The 17,728-nt window shown below is 30.1% G+C and overlaps 1 protein-coding gene across 3 annotated transcripts in view; it reads left to right on the top strand.

The window, feature by feature from the left end:
* Nucleotides 1-5,722: 5,722 nt before the first annotated feature.
* Nucleotides 5,723-17,728, top strand: part of ITR (inotocin receptor) — a 225,125-nt gene continuing 213,119 nt past the window's right edge. For 2 of the 3 annotated variants that reach the window (XM_076401790.1, XM_076401789.1), the window contains exon 1: nucleotides 5,896-6,034. The gene's annotated coding sequence lies outside the window, so the exon portion shown is untranslated. Of the gene's footprint in view, nucleotides 6,035-17,728 lie in introns of all 3 variants that reach the window. The other variant, XM_076401788.1, reaches the window with a different exon arrangement.

The raw sequence follows: 17,728 nt of genomic DNA, 5'->3' as shown, positions 1-17,728 counted from the left end.
TTCGTCTTACAGTGTAGACGAATGTTGTTTTTTATACTGTAAGGTGATCTTGAACATATGCAACAAATAATCAATAACAGATAATAGAGGACGTAATTAATAGTAAATTACATCATTAAACGTACAGGTGAGTACAGGGCGTGTCAATTTAAATTTATTTCCATTGCAATGTCGATCGGGATGGCTATTTACTTCACTTGTTGGTAGATTTCTGGCCCCTGTACAACAGACATGAATTAACACCAATTTAGGTGAATCGAGCCTGTTTATAAACGTAAATTAAACGTTCATTCCGTATAATGATATGCTTAAGGCAATTTTAGTATGCGTGTGTAGGTAATAGTGTTCAGTGAAGCATTTTTGAATAATTTGCTGTAATTCTCACTCACTAACATTAGAAAAATCGAGAAAGGATTTTTTATATACCACCTTTTATTGGGTACATTTAATAAAAATTTAATTGTTGATTATTAACTTATTGAACTACTATATATAACTCACATCTAGATATATATCTAGGAGGATCCATCAGCCTAATCTTAGTCTGGTGTATGTAATAATGTTTATGTATTAACACTGCTATTTCTCTATTAAACGCACTTCACTACACTACACTACACAACCTCAATGGTCTGCTTCTTGTAAATATGCGTGCGGTTTTAGTGTTATCCAAGAGTTACAATACTTCGATATTGCCATGAGAATTGAGTCTTTCCCCATGTTTACTAACGATCCTCTTAATTCCTTATGTGGCAGTCGGTAAAGTTTCGGTGTAAGTAGTCAATCCTTTTTGCGGAACATCTCCATAATTTAATTCCTTATGTCTATATAGGTTTCAACTCTTGCTTGTATAATAGCACTTTATTATGATTGATGGTAGTTTAAACCTGCAGTTTTTATTTACAACAATATTAAATAATTTTCACTGTAAAGTTTTGCAGAGCTTATTCTAGGATGAGACGCATTTTGTAGTCCTCTGTCATGTTTGGTGTTCAACAGTACCATGAAGTTACCACAGGTATCATCCATGGTATTGATTTTTTAGGTTTTGGTGAAACCAACCGTGTCCTTTGGTCTTCACTCTTATCGCCCAAGTTCTCAGGAAATAGTCAAGATTATTGTGCAACAAGTGGCTATGAATTTTGAACTGGTTTGTCATATAACCTACAAAGTTGTATCGTCCAAAAATCATCATGACTTATTTAAATGATGAATGACATTTCTATACAGCAAAAATTATTTAGCAGTAAGTGAGCATTAATCAAAGGCTCCTAATATGTCAGTAGACGTACCAAAGTTATTCCGCGCTTTTTGATTCTTTGAAAGATTTTCTTATACCATGTTATTTGAATAATTAAGATTCATATCTTTCATTCATCTGACATCTTCTGTACAGTATATAACATATCAGGATTATGATCAATTTTATGTAGATAAATTGACGCTCAAGTTACTTCTAGACAATAATTTAATAATTCATTAATTAGTCTTTAATCATTATTTAATTCTATAGTGACATAGTTATTAACATTTTAACTCACATTTCATTTGCATTTTTTTCTTGCTTTTGTTATCTGTCGAAATTGCTTGCGAATAATGGCAGTTCTCCATTCATATCTATTACAACTTTTCGCTGAAGCCACTTTTAATCTAATTTCCTTTTAAAGCATTTTGAAATATAGCTTCTCTATTAAAATAATTTTTATATTTTTGTAAATAAAAATAAAAAGATTATAAACGTTACACGATTTTTTTTACGAATTAGATGAGGTGGTGTTACTGTGTATTAAATTTCATCGGGTGAATTTGTAACTAACTTCATGTTGATTATTCACTAGCAGCTTTTACTTTCCAGTATATGTCATTTTGCCGAAGTGTAAATGAAACATTTTTAGTACGTTGAAAATGTCTGAATTTAGTGGTTTTGATATCGAAAACAAAAAGTGTTCTGGACAGTCATAAAAATTTGAAAAAATATTGAAGGTATTTCAAGGTATTACTCGATGATGATTTATGTAAAAGGCAAGAACTATTAACAAGAAACTATGGGAGCATTAAAATAGGAAGTGCTACCCCACCCGCTGTATTCTTCAGACCTTGCACCTGATTACTACTTGTTCCGACATATGGTTCGTGAAGATACAAAAAATTGATTGATTCATGGATAGCCTCAAAATATGTATCGTTCTGTACAGATGGAATCCGTAAATTTTCTGAAAGATTGGAGAAAGTAGCGGCTATCGATGGACAATATTTTAAATAAAATAATTGTACCCATATTTCAGAATAAAGCTTATCATTGTAGCAAAATTAAATTTTGCAGATTTCATGAAATTCATGAAAGACAAACTAAAATTCCTTACGATTTTTTACCAGTTCTCGCATATCCAATAAAATCCTTACTGATATATTACTGTTGCAGATAAGTTCGTGACAAAAGTAGCTGAACATAAATCAAGGCGGCAGGGAAATCTCCAGATCGTCAACTATCTATTATCGTATTCGTCTTTCCAATTCTATATCTTACATTGGTTCTCGAACTTCTCGTAGTGGTCCAGCACGTGTTGACGTCAGCATCCTAGACGACTAGACTGGTAAGACTGGCAGAACTTATATTGCCAGTGAACTTCGTCGGTCATATTCCCGTTGTATCAAAAATGAAAGTAAGATAAATGGTGGGCGGTAATTTTAAATTAAGATATATGAGGTTTTGTATATATTTTAACTGATTAATATATTGTAGTTTGTATTTGAGGGTTCCACAAATCTACTGCTGGAAGTAATTTTAATGTATTAATTAAGTAATTATGGTTCTTCATGTATTTTGATCAAAAATATCTATTGAAAAAGGGGGAATGCGAAGTATCAATGTAAACAACTATTAATATGTCTATCCTAATGATTAAATACATACATATTATAGTTTCCCATTTTTCCATATAGTTATTATTGAGTTATTCGATCCATAGATTATTAAATTATTTCGTTTATTCAGACGCTAATCATAAAATTGTCTAGTCCAAAATCCAAACCCAAAATTCACTTATGTTGACTGATTTCAATAAATCTATTGTAGCTCATCAATCACTTTGGTTGATTTTAAAGTGGTGATTTGGATGACCTGGAGGATTGGCAGTTGATGCTTTCCGTCCTGAAGAGTTTACATGTGATAAGAACGATTCAAAAGGATGGAAAATGACTACCGCATGAATTGACCGAAAATGCTATGTCAAATAATTACAAAATCACCGTATAATTGTCTGAAAAGCGACAAAAATGGTTTTCTATGGGATATTGTAGCTGTTGATGAACATTGGATCAAGTAATATAATGAGTTAGTTCAAGAGAGTCGTCCACATTGATACCGAAGCTTCAGTATAAAGTTCATGACCATAAAGTGTTTTGTGGTGTATGTGGTGTCTAAAGAGATGATATAGTTGCTGCAGATGTCTCTCAATGTTAATTGAATAAATTAAACGACGTATTGTTGCAAATAGGCAAATTAATATAATAACGTTCGGCCACAGCTTGTCAGTTATAAAGAGTACACTATTATAGTTCGAATGGAAGTTCAGGGAATTGAATTCTGCCACACCCAGTGTACTCATTTGAACTTCTGAATAAACCTTCGATGGTTGGATCATTGCCAAACTAACACTCTTTTTTTCGTTTTTTCAAAGTTCCGTTCATTCAACAGGTTCTTTCGACTCAGTGACGCCATGTTGCCAGAGAGATGGGAAAAATTGTTGAAAATGATGGGAAATGGTTTAATTGATATATATTATATCTTTTTTTTTAATATATGTCATTTTAAAATAAAAATATATGAAAATTTGACAATGATTAAGCAGCATAATCATCAAGTGTTTTGTTGCTTAATATAGAGCTACGATGTGAAACTGCTGTAAAGGAATTATTGATAGAGTTATCTATCTATCTAAAGCCTACAAATTGCTAGAAAATTGTTATACAATATGTTATACTACTTGAAATATTCAGTACACTTCGAACTTTGTTCACAAAGTCAGGTCACTGTTTACAATCCATCACAACTATTTTGGCTGTGGACACTGTTAATCACCTATTTTCAGGTCACTTTATTTGATCTTAATCCATGTCTATTAATAACCTATAAAATAAAAAAGAAATACCTTATAAGAAGGTAATATTTAAGATGGTGGGTATCTTGTCATAGCTAATGAAACGACATTAAAGGTTCGAAGATTACTATTAATAGATCGCCAAAGATAATGGTTGGAAATTTATGAGGGTTATTAATTCATATAAACGCCATTCGGTTGAGATCCATGTTACTTGTCATGTTATCGATTGCGTATATTGTGGTGTGCTATAATTTTGGTATTAGAAAACAAAACATGTGGTCCGTGTGTAAATTTATTAACGGGTCACCAACTTTATCTACTCTACAGTTGTTATACCCCACAAATAGAGAATATTACGATGGCTATATTTGCTGATGATACAGCGATTATAGCTGCAGGAGACAATAGTGAAGAAGCTTCATGCAAATTACAACAGGCAAGTGACAATATAAATAATTGGACACAAGCTTGGAAAATAAGAATTAATGAAATTAAATCTGTACATGTACAGTTCATTTTTAAACACACCGTACAAGCACCAATAACATTAAATAATACTATCATTCCATATAGCAACAACGCTAAATATCTTAGAATGAATCTTGATGTAAAACTTCGCTGGAAGGAACATATAAGTAAGAAAAGAAATGAACTGGAATTGAAATATAGGAAAATGTATTGGCTAATTGGAAGAAAATCGCAATTATCAGTACATAATCAATTGCTATTATATAAGCAAATACTGAAACCTATATGGACATACGGAGTTCAATTACGGGGATGTTCTAATATAATATAATGTAAATAAAATACACATTTTTCAGAGCAAAGGCCCAAACCGAAGTTCTATTGGACTGATTACCTACATCGAGACCTTCAGATAGCCACAGTCAGTCAAGAAATCAAGAGAATTGCAAGGGGACATGAGAAGAGACCAGAACAGGACACAGGCTCAAAAGAATCAAACCATCTGATCTTGTGTAGTGTTATGTAGTGAGGTGCATATGATAAAAAATACAGCAGTGACATGTATAAACATTATTTCACCGGAGACTGAGATAGGGCCGACGGGTCTTCCTAGTTATATATGTATGTGTGTTTATGCGTGTGTGTGTGTGAGCATTTAATTAGACTCTGAACATGCTAATCCGTCAAACGCACAAAAGAACGCAAATAGTTCAAGCAAGAATGAATTAAAACTCATAAAAGTGTTATGGTCTCTTCGGAATCCTGTCGGATGCGGTAGTTATGAGATGTATATAAATTTTAATTTAGGTTAAACATTTTTGGTTTGAGAAAAGGTGTAATATAAATATTTGAAATGTTAAAAATGTTTAGAATATACATATATGTATTTATGTGTGTCTGTGTGTTTATTGTATTCATTAGAAAGATGTTTCTCTTAGAAATAAACTCGGCGAGATTCTCTTCATATTCCACCTTCTAATTAGGAGAAGTTCGCGGAGAAACGGAAACTTTCCGGCCGTATATCATAACGAAATCTTATACTACTGCGTAAGCCACCCCGGATCCCTCCACTGACGACGACGACGGTCCCATAGCCGCGGCGTGGTGCGTGCCATTTCCGCTGGGAGGGAGCATGGGGCAGACCCGGCGTCGGTCGCAGATGGTCGCTTCACCCGTGCAAGAGTGAGCCGGCAAGAAGCGCAGGGATTTCAAGCGGGCCACCGATGAATGAGCGTCGGAACGTTGTTAGTTTTGCGCGCGAAAACTCCGGGAAAACAGGCTTTTCCGCGACGACGGACGGCAAATAGTGCGGGCGACGGTTTTACGGCAACAAGTGAGGATAATCGGACTTTTTTCCCGTTATTTTTTTTAGTTTCTTTGGCGAGAGTTTTATTTGGTTCTTGTGGGAAGACGATAGGAACTTAATTCTTCGTACGGATCATGTTATTATACTATTAAAAAGAGTATGTATTTTTGTATATACATATATTTGAGATTTTTATTGATACGAAAAATATGAAATGGGTTTAGAGTGTTTTTATTTTATTATAAAACTTATTATTATTATAAAATTAACTAAAAATTTCTTAATGATTTTAACTTTAAACAACCTCTAATTATTTTTCTTAATTAAGATTTTAGTCGTTTTATTTAAAATATAGTATTAATTGACTATAAGAATTATTATCATAATATTAATTGAACCATAAGTTAAAAACCTTATGTACATAATATAATTAAAATTATTATTAAAAAATATATTATTGGAAAACATTACAAAATAGTTTAAGTATTATTTATTTGCATATTAATTTCAAACATAACATCTTTAATAATTATTCCTATTTTAAACTTCTTACTATTTTTTTAATTAAGCTCTTAGTTATTTTGGTTTTTTACATATATATTTTATTTAGTTCTGATCTATTATATCCTTGTTTATATTTGTTAAACTCCTTCTAATTTTTAAGAACAATTCCTTACATTGTTTGCATTGATATATCTTGAAGATCCTATGTTTTTTTTGTATATACATATATGTAGTACTATTATTGAAAAAAGAAATATATTAATAATGTATTAATATATAACAATAGTTTCAGAATTATTTGTTTGAAATAACATAAAATTATTATTAAATTTTTATTTTTCTGTTGCTATTTTTTACATTAAAATTTTAATCATTTTGCTCTCTTTACTTATCGATATTTTTAGTTCTATTATCCTATATTTTTCTTTAGATTTATAAAAATATAGTATTAACTGATTTTTTTAAATCTTCGAAATACAATTAATCGTGTATATTGCGTTAATACACTTTTAAAACCGTATACATTCTTTATATACATATATTTATTATTATTATTATTAAAAAATATACTAATTATTATATAAAAATATACTAGATACATTTTGAATTGGTTTAGCTTTATTATATTCTTAGACTTTTTTTAAAATCTTGCAATCATTGATTATTTATTGTGTCTAATCTTTGAAATATAATTCTTTTCTATTACCCCTTACTATCTTTTTAAATTATAATTTTAGTAATCTATGTATCTACAGTAGATACATATTGATTTTATATAATTATATTATATACTATATTAAAATTAGTTTCGAAAATATTTATTTCTATATATATTATATTTCTAATAATAGCTACACATTTTTTAATTATTATAGTTTTAAAAACACATTGCTTTTTGTTCAATTAAAAAAGTTTTCATTATAGTTCAATTAGTTATTGATGGTTTTTAATTATTAAAATAGTGTTTATTTTTTATAAATATAAAATAAATTAATATCATATATTAGAACATCATTTTTCAATTATTTACGTTTTTATACCATTGTATTGGTAACAAATTTCTTTTTTCTCATCAGAAAACTTCAGATTTTGGTTATTTTGCTCTATTTCCATATATATTTTATACAGTTGTATTATATCCTTGTTTTGGTTTTTTTTGTTCTAATGCTTACTGATTAGTTGGTTTTAAATCTTCTAAATGCAGTTTTTGTCGTGACTTAGTTGTTACACTTTTAAAAATTCTGTGGATATTTTTTATATTTTATATATATTTAATATTTTTGTTACGGAAACCAAATTAATATAAAATATTTTTGCTCACAAAATTTTTATATTTGATTATAAATTATATTATATTTCTAATTTAATTAAAGTGACAGCAACTGTAATTAAATTGTCAGGAAAAAAGGCAGTTTTATGAATTTTTTGAAGTAAAGAATTTAAATTTAAGGCATTATAATATTAGCAAAACATTTTTGGTGATGATGGATTGAACGAGCCAGAGGTGTTTTATGATTATTATTAATTATTAATATATTCTACGTATTAACACAACAGAATATATTAAAAACCAGTTACATTATGTGTTAACGTTAATGTCTAATAGGTTATGATATAATTTTACTTTTAATAGTAGACTTCTATAAAGTATTTGGAGTATGGAAGTGGATATTAAAAGGAATTTTAAACTTTTACTTGTTTCAGTCTAGTATTTCTTAGCAGAATATTTTAAAAGTTCGTTAAAGATATAATCTAATAATTTGATTAAAATATTACAACTTACGTATACTATATGTTGCATTCTGATAAATTTTTAATTGATAAGAGTGGTACAATAGATATGAAGTAATATTTTCCATTATATAAGATGTACATATATGGATACGTGGTATTAAGTACCATATATATTTAGTGCACGTGTGGACAAAGTTTTCACGCATCATAAGGTCACACTCGTTTTTTTTTCAGATGATATCAAAAATTTTCAAAAAGTATACCGATATTTGGCATCAATTTCACTGCTTCAGCTTTAAATGACTTTTTGTCGCTTAGGGTGCTTCTTGGGACATTCTAATAAGTAGATAAGTTTCTCCAAGTTCTTTAAAAGCTGATTTTCAAACCACTGCAAAAACATGTTATGATTCATTTCTCCATGGTAGTCACCCTTGGGCTTGGAAAACACTAATTCTGTACTAAGAATAAATATATTTCATTTATATTCTTGTTTCCAGCATGAAGTAGATCTTCATAACATATAGTTATGTTTTAAATGAATTATTAATAAATGTTATGATTAACAAAACCTAATCGATAGTTATTCCCACGTTTATCTTTTTCCATCAACTTTGTTGTCGTTGCCGCAATATTTATTATAATCCTGCTATGAGTGACACAATGTACCATTCTGAAATATCCACGTCTCATCTAAATATACAAATTGATATAATAATTCTTCAAACATCGCTCAAATAGCTGCATATCTTTTTGCTTTGTATGGATACTGTCAAGACTAACAATTTTTTCTCTGAAATTCTCTGATTCTCCGAAAAGATCCAGCGGCGATTTAAAATTTATTAAAACAAAGCCTTAAAAAACGTTTGCCGGTTTGTACCCCGTAATTATAATATTTTGAACAGTTTTGCGTACGTTTGAAACCGGACGACTTTGGCGGGCTAGCTTGGCTACAGTTCGAACTTATCAGAGAGCATTGTGTCTTTTTCAAGAATCATTGAAAGACTTCTTAGTTATAAAGCTTTCCCTAGGAATCTTGCACTATTCAAATATGCCCATTAATCCAATCTCAACGATCTTCTCGTCATAGTTCAGAATCTGCGATATTTATTCAACATTTCAGTAATAAAGTTCGCGTAACATCGGTGAGAAAGTACTTGAGCCATGACTGAAAAAAATTCGAATTAGAGTACAAAAAATGTTTTGTTTATTGAAGTTGAAGAAAATCTAAATTAACCATACAAAATCAGTTATGGGGATGTTCTGTGAGAAGTAATATCATCATAATGCAAGAATTCCAGAACAAAGCCATGAGGAGAAAATTGTGAATCTACTTAGGCACTATAGGAACAATTATTCCTGCTGTTATAGAAGAAATTAAGAGATTTGCAACAAGACATGAGGAAATACTTTGACTCCATGTTAATACCAAAGTGCTGCAACTCTTGGACAACACTGAAATAGGACGCAAACTCAAGAGTACTAAACTGTAGTTGTGTAGTGGAGTGTATTAAATGGTAAAAATACTAAAATGTGTTACTGATTTTCATAAGAAATTAAGATCCAATGGGTCTTTCGGGATTTAAAAGTACTTAATAGTACTTATGAATCAAGGATAACTGATATAATATAAAGGTAAACACTTAATTTTATATAACTATAGAAAAAAATTGTTAGTTGGCAACGACTAGTAATAAAATATTAATAAATCAATGATAAAAGCTTAAGGAATATTGATTGTTTGTGAACAAAGGCAAAATCCTAATTGCTTACTAAGCTTAATAAAGTTTCATAGTTTCTCCAATATTTTCGAAAAAAGTTGTTTTCGATAAAAAAACCTTCGTTAACACACAACGCAAGTATCCAATTCATTGTGAGTGTGCGAGCTTTTTTCTGTGGTATTTAATTCTAAAGTTTAGAGACAAAAAACTGGATACCGTATCGGGATGAACGGAATAAAAAAGTAGGCCGTTAAAAATTTGTTTGTGGGATTAATTAAAGTCAGCTTTTTCTTTTGTTAAATCGCCCAGCCACCTTTAGCGATTAGGATTTCAATTTTAGTTGTTAATCAGAACGTCAACAGATTTTAGGGAGTTGATGGACGTGGAAATGTTTGAACGGGAAAGGTAGCAAATATACTGGCTGGCTGTAATTACATATACCTGTAGTTATTTTATGTCGGCTTCACATCAAGATTTCATAAAACTGCTGAGGGTGGTTTATTAGCCTCGTGGATTTGATTTTTTTCCCTACAAAATGTCTCTTATATCGGCCCTTTGCATTGTCGTTTAGTTAACTGTAGTTATGTATCGAAATAAATTCTTACAAATTTGAGATAAGTATTTACAATTAGAAAGCTGAAAAAGACTATCACTCGAGGTTGTCGCAGGTGGAATATGTATGTATTATAAAACCGTATCAATAACAAACATAATCAGCTTAGGATGTATAGTCACAAGTAAAACCCATGAAAAACTCCATAGATTTGTTGAAATGGGTCTCTCACCCGCCGTATTCTCCATATTTCGTTTTCATTAACAATAATTTGCTTTTTTATTCCTGCTATCCATCTTCAAATTGTTATATTTTTTTAATAATCCAGAAACTTTTTTATGTTCCCGAGTTTCATTTCGTAAAGGGGCCAATTTATTCCCATCTATATCACTACAAAGGTTTTAGAGATTCCTAATAATTTAAATAATAAAAAATATATACTAAATACTAATGATACTTGTTTTTAATAAAATTTAACTCACAACAACGTGGTAGTAATACAGCCACTGGACCACATTTAGGAAATGAGAAGATTGGAGTGAACCAAATCACGCAAACTTGCATAATGTATAAGTCTAAGTCTTAAGAAGTTTAGTTTTATTTTAATTTGGGTAGAGAGAAAAACCTAATACTGACACACCAGTTTGGGTTTATTAACAAGCATTCAACAATTGACCAAGTCCACAGAATAACATATGTTCTTGAAAAAGCCTACGAAATTAAAAAAGTATTCTCAGTCATATTCTTAGATGTAGCCTTCGATAAGGTTTGGCCTGAAGACCTTCTTCATAAAATACAGAAAATTTAACCAAAACAACACACCAAGCTACTAAAATCATATATTACAGCCAGAATGTTTAAAGTTAAAAAAGAAGAAGCTTACACTACAATAAAAGAAGCTAAAGCAAGTGTACCATAAGGAAGTGTATTGGAGCCAATGTTTTATCTACTCTACACTTGTGATATACCACAAATGGAGAATATTACGATGGCTACATTTGCTGATGATACTATGATTATAGCAGTCGGAGGCAATAGTGAAAAAGCTACACGAAAATTATAACAGGCAAGTGACTGAGCAATTGGACACAAGCTTGGAAAATAAAAATTAACGAAAGTAAATCTGTGCATTTGCAGTTCACCTACAGTCCGTACCGTATAAGCACCAATAACATTAAATAATACTATCATTCCATATAACTAGAACAACGATAAATATCTTAGAATGAATCTTGATGCAAAACTTCACCGGAAGGAAAGTATAAAGAAGAAAAAAAATTGAAATATAGGAAAATATATTGGCTAATTGGAACAAAATTACAATTATCAATACATAATAAATTGCTATTATATAAGCAAATACTGAAATCTATAAGGACCTACCGAGTTCAATTATGGGGATGTTCTGCAAAGAGTAACATAAACAAAATACAAATTTTTCAGTCAGTCAGCAGGTAGTCAGTCCTACCTACATCGAGACTTTCAGATACCCACAGTCAGTCAAGAAATCAAGAGAATTACAAGGGGGCATGAGTAAAGACTCCATTCTTATGAGAATATTGAAGTATTGCAGCTTTTGGACAGCACCAGAACAGGAGAGAGATTCAAAAGAATCAAACCATCTGATCTTGTGTAATGTTGTATAGTGATGTGTATATAATAAAAAATACAGCAGTGACATGTATAAACATTATTTCACCAGAGACTGACATAGGGTCGATGGGTCCTCCTAGTTATATACCTAGATTTAATTTATCATAAAAACAAATTGTTGGTTAGTCTATTATATACTTATTACATTGTTACTAATATATATATATATATATATATATATATATATATATATATATATATATATATATAAATTATAATAAAAAAAATAATTTGGGATATCCCGTAGACTCCTTGCTTGCATATAAATGCATGTACAACAGAACAATAGTGATAAATAATTAAAGATAGTACTAAGCATATCTATTGTAAGATAAAGAATGTTATGTTAATGTTGTTATATCCGGTATTTACGGTATTTTGTTAGCTCAAAGTTGACATATAAAATTTGATACTATAAGAAAATAAAACATATTTCAACTTTCTTTGATCCTGATTAATCAGATTAATCTAATGTTCTTAAAGATTTTCCATTTTTTGAGGTCTCTAATATTCACCGATATCCGACATACTCATATGTTCAACCTTCTCTATACCGGGACACTCATCTAACCATGGTAATTTAATTCCTTTCCTACATTACGTAACCTGATATTAGATTTTACTACGAAGAGCTGCTATCAAATTTGTTGAGTTTTTATTTGAAATTTGCATTCATTTGGGATTGATGACAAATTATATAGGAAACTGTGGATGATGTTGTGTTAAATATTTTAGTAGGAATATAGAAACATCCGTATTATATGTTAATTAACGTTTAGTTAGTTCAGTTAACTTTCAGTAGGTTATTACATAACTTAATTAGTATTCGATATTTGAATAAATACTTTTTACATTACATTTACATAATTATAATGAAGACCATCGTGTAATTATTAGTTTTGGTGAAATATTAATTATCCTGTTTAAGTGTTGTTATATCAAGGATATTCACTGCGAGATTCGTTGATGTTGTTGATGCTGTAGTATTTAGTTAATATAAAATGTTCTTTTATCTAATAAAGTTTCTCATTGAGTCGTTTTATAAACTGTTAAGGTCAATCAAATTTCTCTTTGAGAAAGTTTTTGGTAGACAAAGTATTTTTTTTAGGTAACTAATTATTATATACATGGCATGTATTAAACTACTTCAGTAAGTGAGCGTAACTATTATCAATTATTGTACTAAGGCTCATGATGTATTGTTTTATTGTATTGATGTACCATTTTGATTTAACATATATATATATTTTGGCCAAAATATATTTATCGCCGAAATCGAATTCTTAAATTATTCTCTTTCATCATTATTTCTCATCATATATCGTTAACATGATTAATATGTGTAAATAAAATCATCAAGGAAATTGCCTTAAATTCTATTTTCCACAAGTTTGATTGTTATAGATAGCTGATGGAAATGATTGTTATAAAATAGTTAGATGAAAAATTAACAAAGAAGAATATCGACCTCATTGTACTTTAATAACTACAGATGAGAACCTTAATTCAATTAAATCAAGGATTTGATGCACAAATCTAATCTGTCTCTCTATTAGAGATCTTGTTGGTATCACCATCTTTTTATTTGGATTAATTAAATCAATTAATCGGTGATTACATGCAGTTATATTCAAAATCCTTACGTAAACTTACTACACAATAACTTATTGTATTCCAAGTCATAAATGAAAAAAAGATGTAGAGAGAAGAAAAAATAGAGAGAAGAAGTTACGAGATTTGCTAATATTCGGAAAGTTATTAGGAGTTAGTAACTAGGATTATAAAACCCAGAAATTATCAAAAGAAGTCACCTCCATTATATCAGTTTATTACGTATAGCTTTCAATATTTTTGAAAAACAATATAGGGTGGGGCAAAAGTCCCACTGCCATTGACGCAATTTGAGCTATGCGACAATAATGGAACAATTATTTTCAAAGAATGTTCTCACTATTTTTGCTCGTTCTTGTAGCGTATATTTATTCATAACAAAATATGGACCTCTACCCCACGCAATGGTTACAGCGAAACTGAGCTAAAATCACATAACCAAGAGGGCGCGCTTTCAAAATGGTAGTGGGACTTTTGCCCACTCGTGCATATAACGTCATATTAAATTACTACACTGTATATTCCCACCTAAATTGGATAATATAAGGTTAATAAGAGTCGCAATTATCTCTAATGGACCTTCCTCAGTTTAAAGAACATAAAATGTATTTTTAATGCCTTTTTTGAAGATTAAAGACCGAGCCTTTAAGGGCTTGTTTATTATTGTATTTAAAGCAGTCTTATGTAATTAAGTAAGCAATATTAATTATACCTACATAGATATCTTTTTTTATTTATTATTTATATCTCACCTATCAAATGCAGTGAGTTATTTTCATAATGTATTTTTATAGAGTTTTTAATAAATCTTACGCGTTTTATTATACCTACTATAAGTTATTTTCTTATTATAGATTATAACTCTGCTACCTGATAAAAGAACAATATAAATGCAAAACTAACCTAAGGATATTAATTTGTAATTGTAAAATATACTGTTTTGAAATTTAAATATTTTTTATTATATACAAGAAAATATGCCGAAAGAAAATATAAGAAAATAACTTATATAATATTTAACTCCAATTTTAAACAAATTTTAACAAAATGCACATGTTGACCAATCATAATCCATTTAGGTCGAATTTTCGTGTTGTCTATCTTAAATAACATTTACATTTATTATTGATGATGACGGTGATGACCACCTGTATTTGTATTTCAGTCTAAGTAACACCATATTTTTTAATATTTTTGAGATTGGTTTCTCATTTTGGTAACATTAGGATTATTTTGAAATAATTCCATGCCCGCCACAGATTGTTGTAGATAACTATGATAGTTATCATCACCACACACACACACACACACAAACCTAACTGTAATTGGACGAAATCATTTTCGACTTCGACTTCGAAAAACACCAGTTCAAGTGGTCCTCCTCTAACAATAGCTCCAAACGTAATAGAGTTTGAAGGGAACTTCGTCTATAAGGAAAATCGAATTAAAAAAGAAAACGAAAACCCTAGTTTTTTCTCTGCCCAAATTACTTGCTAGGAAAGGCAGACTAATCTAAACCTTTGGATGTTTTTTTCTAACCTCTGTAAATCTCCCGGGAATGATATTGTAAACATTTTTTTCTTACATTATTAACCGATTCTTCTTTCAGAATCTCTTATCAAAAACACACGTGCTGACCTATTCCTCACTTAATAGACATTTTATTATCAGATACGGTTTAGAATAAAGACGGTTTCGTTTTGGTGAATTTCAATGGGAAATGAGTGCAGGGATTGGTCGCAAAAAAAATGGTTAAATATAAGGATATAATTTCAAAACAATTTGGGGCGGTTTGATTGGAGCAGTGGTAAAGGTGACAGGACGGTCCACCTACTGTTGCGATAGTCGCGGGTTCGAATCATACTGGGGCATGGTCGTAAATTTATGTCCTAAAAAATGAAAATGATCCCAGTCACGCCGGTAACCAAGCCGGGTAAGACCGGGTTTCTTCTGGGATTCCCTCGTTGGTAAAATGGAGGCTTTTTGTTTAAATGTCAAACATATGTAAATTTGATTATTAAACAGTATTTTTTTCGTATCTTTGCATGTTATTTTTGTATGTCACTTTAATGAGTTTAATGACGAAAAATATATCTTTTATTTTCAGAATTTTAAGATGTTTACTAAATATTTTCATGGAATTGAAACGTTTTGTGGGTTGGCCTTGTTGTATATACGGCAATTATTCTTGTTAATATAGCAGGTCATCTAAAAATATTCCTCGTCTCTTGAGATGGTTTTTCATTCATCACATGAGTCAGAACAATCCTAATAATGATGATAATATTTTATCATTATGTACTGTTCAATTGTGTAACTTGTCATGATGATTCGTCATCAAAGAAAGAACAACAAACAATAGGTTAAACAGGCTCTAACAAAAGACGATAAGCAACCACAGGTTGCTATCGTTGGCAACTCTGTATAGTTGTATAGTTAAAAAACAAGGGAATGATAATTAGTATAAATATAAAATATATTCAACAAATATTTTCGTGCCAATACTTTTACTCATTAAGAATTTTTTAAAATATTATAAATAGTTTATCTTGGCGATCTTAGCTGCGAGCTGAAATATCTTGCCAAATCTTTAATCTCTTACGTGCTTCTAAAGATAGATGCTGGTTGTTGATGACAAGGTCAATCTTGATATAAATTTTTTTATGACTCTGTCGATAGAAATAAATATCGTCATTGAATTTATTTAATTATCCGTTATGTATTAATGTCTAAAATAACTTTCAAAAATAATAATAAATAAAATAATTTAAAAGCTGGTTCCAATGGGCACTATAATTCTAGAAAAGGAGCACTGCTGAGGGAGGCAGTATGCGATATTAACAAAGCAAGGTTATTCCTGCCTGTTGGATTATTTGAATATTATATGTTTTGAAAACAGTTAAAGCAAATTTTTACTCGGGTTCTTTATGTTGTTGAAACTTCGAACAAAAAAAAATTAGTGTTGAATTCCAACTTCAGGGTAAGGTGGTCGTTGGACAAAAATAGATTTTGAACTAAAATATCCGAAAGAAAAACTTACAACTAGAGAAACAGAATGAGAATCGAATTAAGGGTGTATGATGGAAAAGCTAGTTTTTCTTTAGATCCAAATAATTTAAACTGTTGGATGTGTTTTTACCACCTTTCTAACTTTCTCCAAACTGTAAACTTTTCCCGGATTACCATTACCTACTTGCTAACTTATTTTGCTGACAGTTTCTTTAGTTATTAGAAAATAACAGATTGCTCCAATATTCCCACACTTGCGATTGGTTTTTAATTATACAGCGATTGAGAAACAACTTTATTTTAAAAGGCCTTTTTAATTACGTAGAAGCCGCAAAACTTTTCCTTGCTTACGTTATGTTTTGAAGGATCTTCTGAAAATCTCATTTTAATTATCTCAGTTTACATCCGGAATGTTCAGAAACGCTCCGCTCTCGATTTTTAGTACTATACGGTAAATATAGTTATTTTGTATATCTTGTTTAACGTAAATGTTCCAAATAAACTCAATTTTTTTATATAAGAATATGAGATTAACAAATGCAGTTATTATTGCGAGAACAACGCGATAAATCTAAGATTACGTCAGAGTTTTTCTGTGTACACTCATATTAAATTTAACATTATATGCAAATATTTTTTATTTGGAACATTAAACATATCAGAATGGTTCACGTTTCCTGAAACAACATATTCCTGTAAACAAGATGAATATAGCGATGTCTAAGAGAATATATAAGCCGGTGTTTTCTTATTAGGCTACCAAATAGGATATATTTCGAGTCAGAGGCAATATGTCTTCGGACCGAAGAAAGGGGAGCCCACATAAACCGTAAAATGCATATATCCAAAAAAATGGTTATGCTTTGGCAGAAGTTCTCGTCAGAATCGTATTCTGTATAGCTGCTGTTAGATGTTATTTGTAAAGAGTTTTAATAGTGTTTTCTATTAAATTTAAGAGTATCTTTTGTGTATAGTGTGTTATTTAAGTGTTGAGATCAATCGAAATAGTTTTACTGTGTCTTTTATTGTCAAATTGATTAATGGAATCGTCAGAATTATAATTTGTAAT

The sequence above is a fragment of the Rhynchophorus ferrugineus genome, unplaced genomic scaffold, assembly GCF_030347505.1.
Source record: "Rhynchophorus ferrugineus isolate W39M unplaced genomic scaffold, kcgeb_rfMv2 rfM4, whole genome shotgun sequence".
NCBI lineage: Eukaryota > Metazoa > Arthropoda > Insecta > Coleoptera > Curculionidae > Rhynchophorus > Rhynchophorus ferrugineus.
This window is presented reverse-complemented; position numbering and strand designations above follow the sequence as displayed.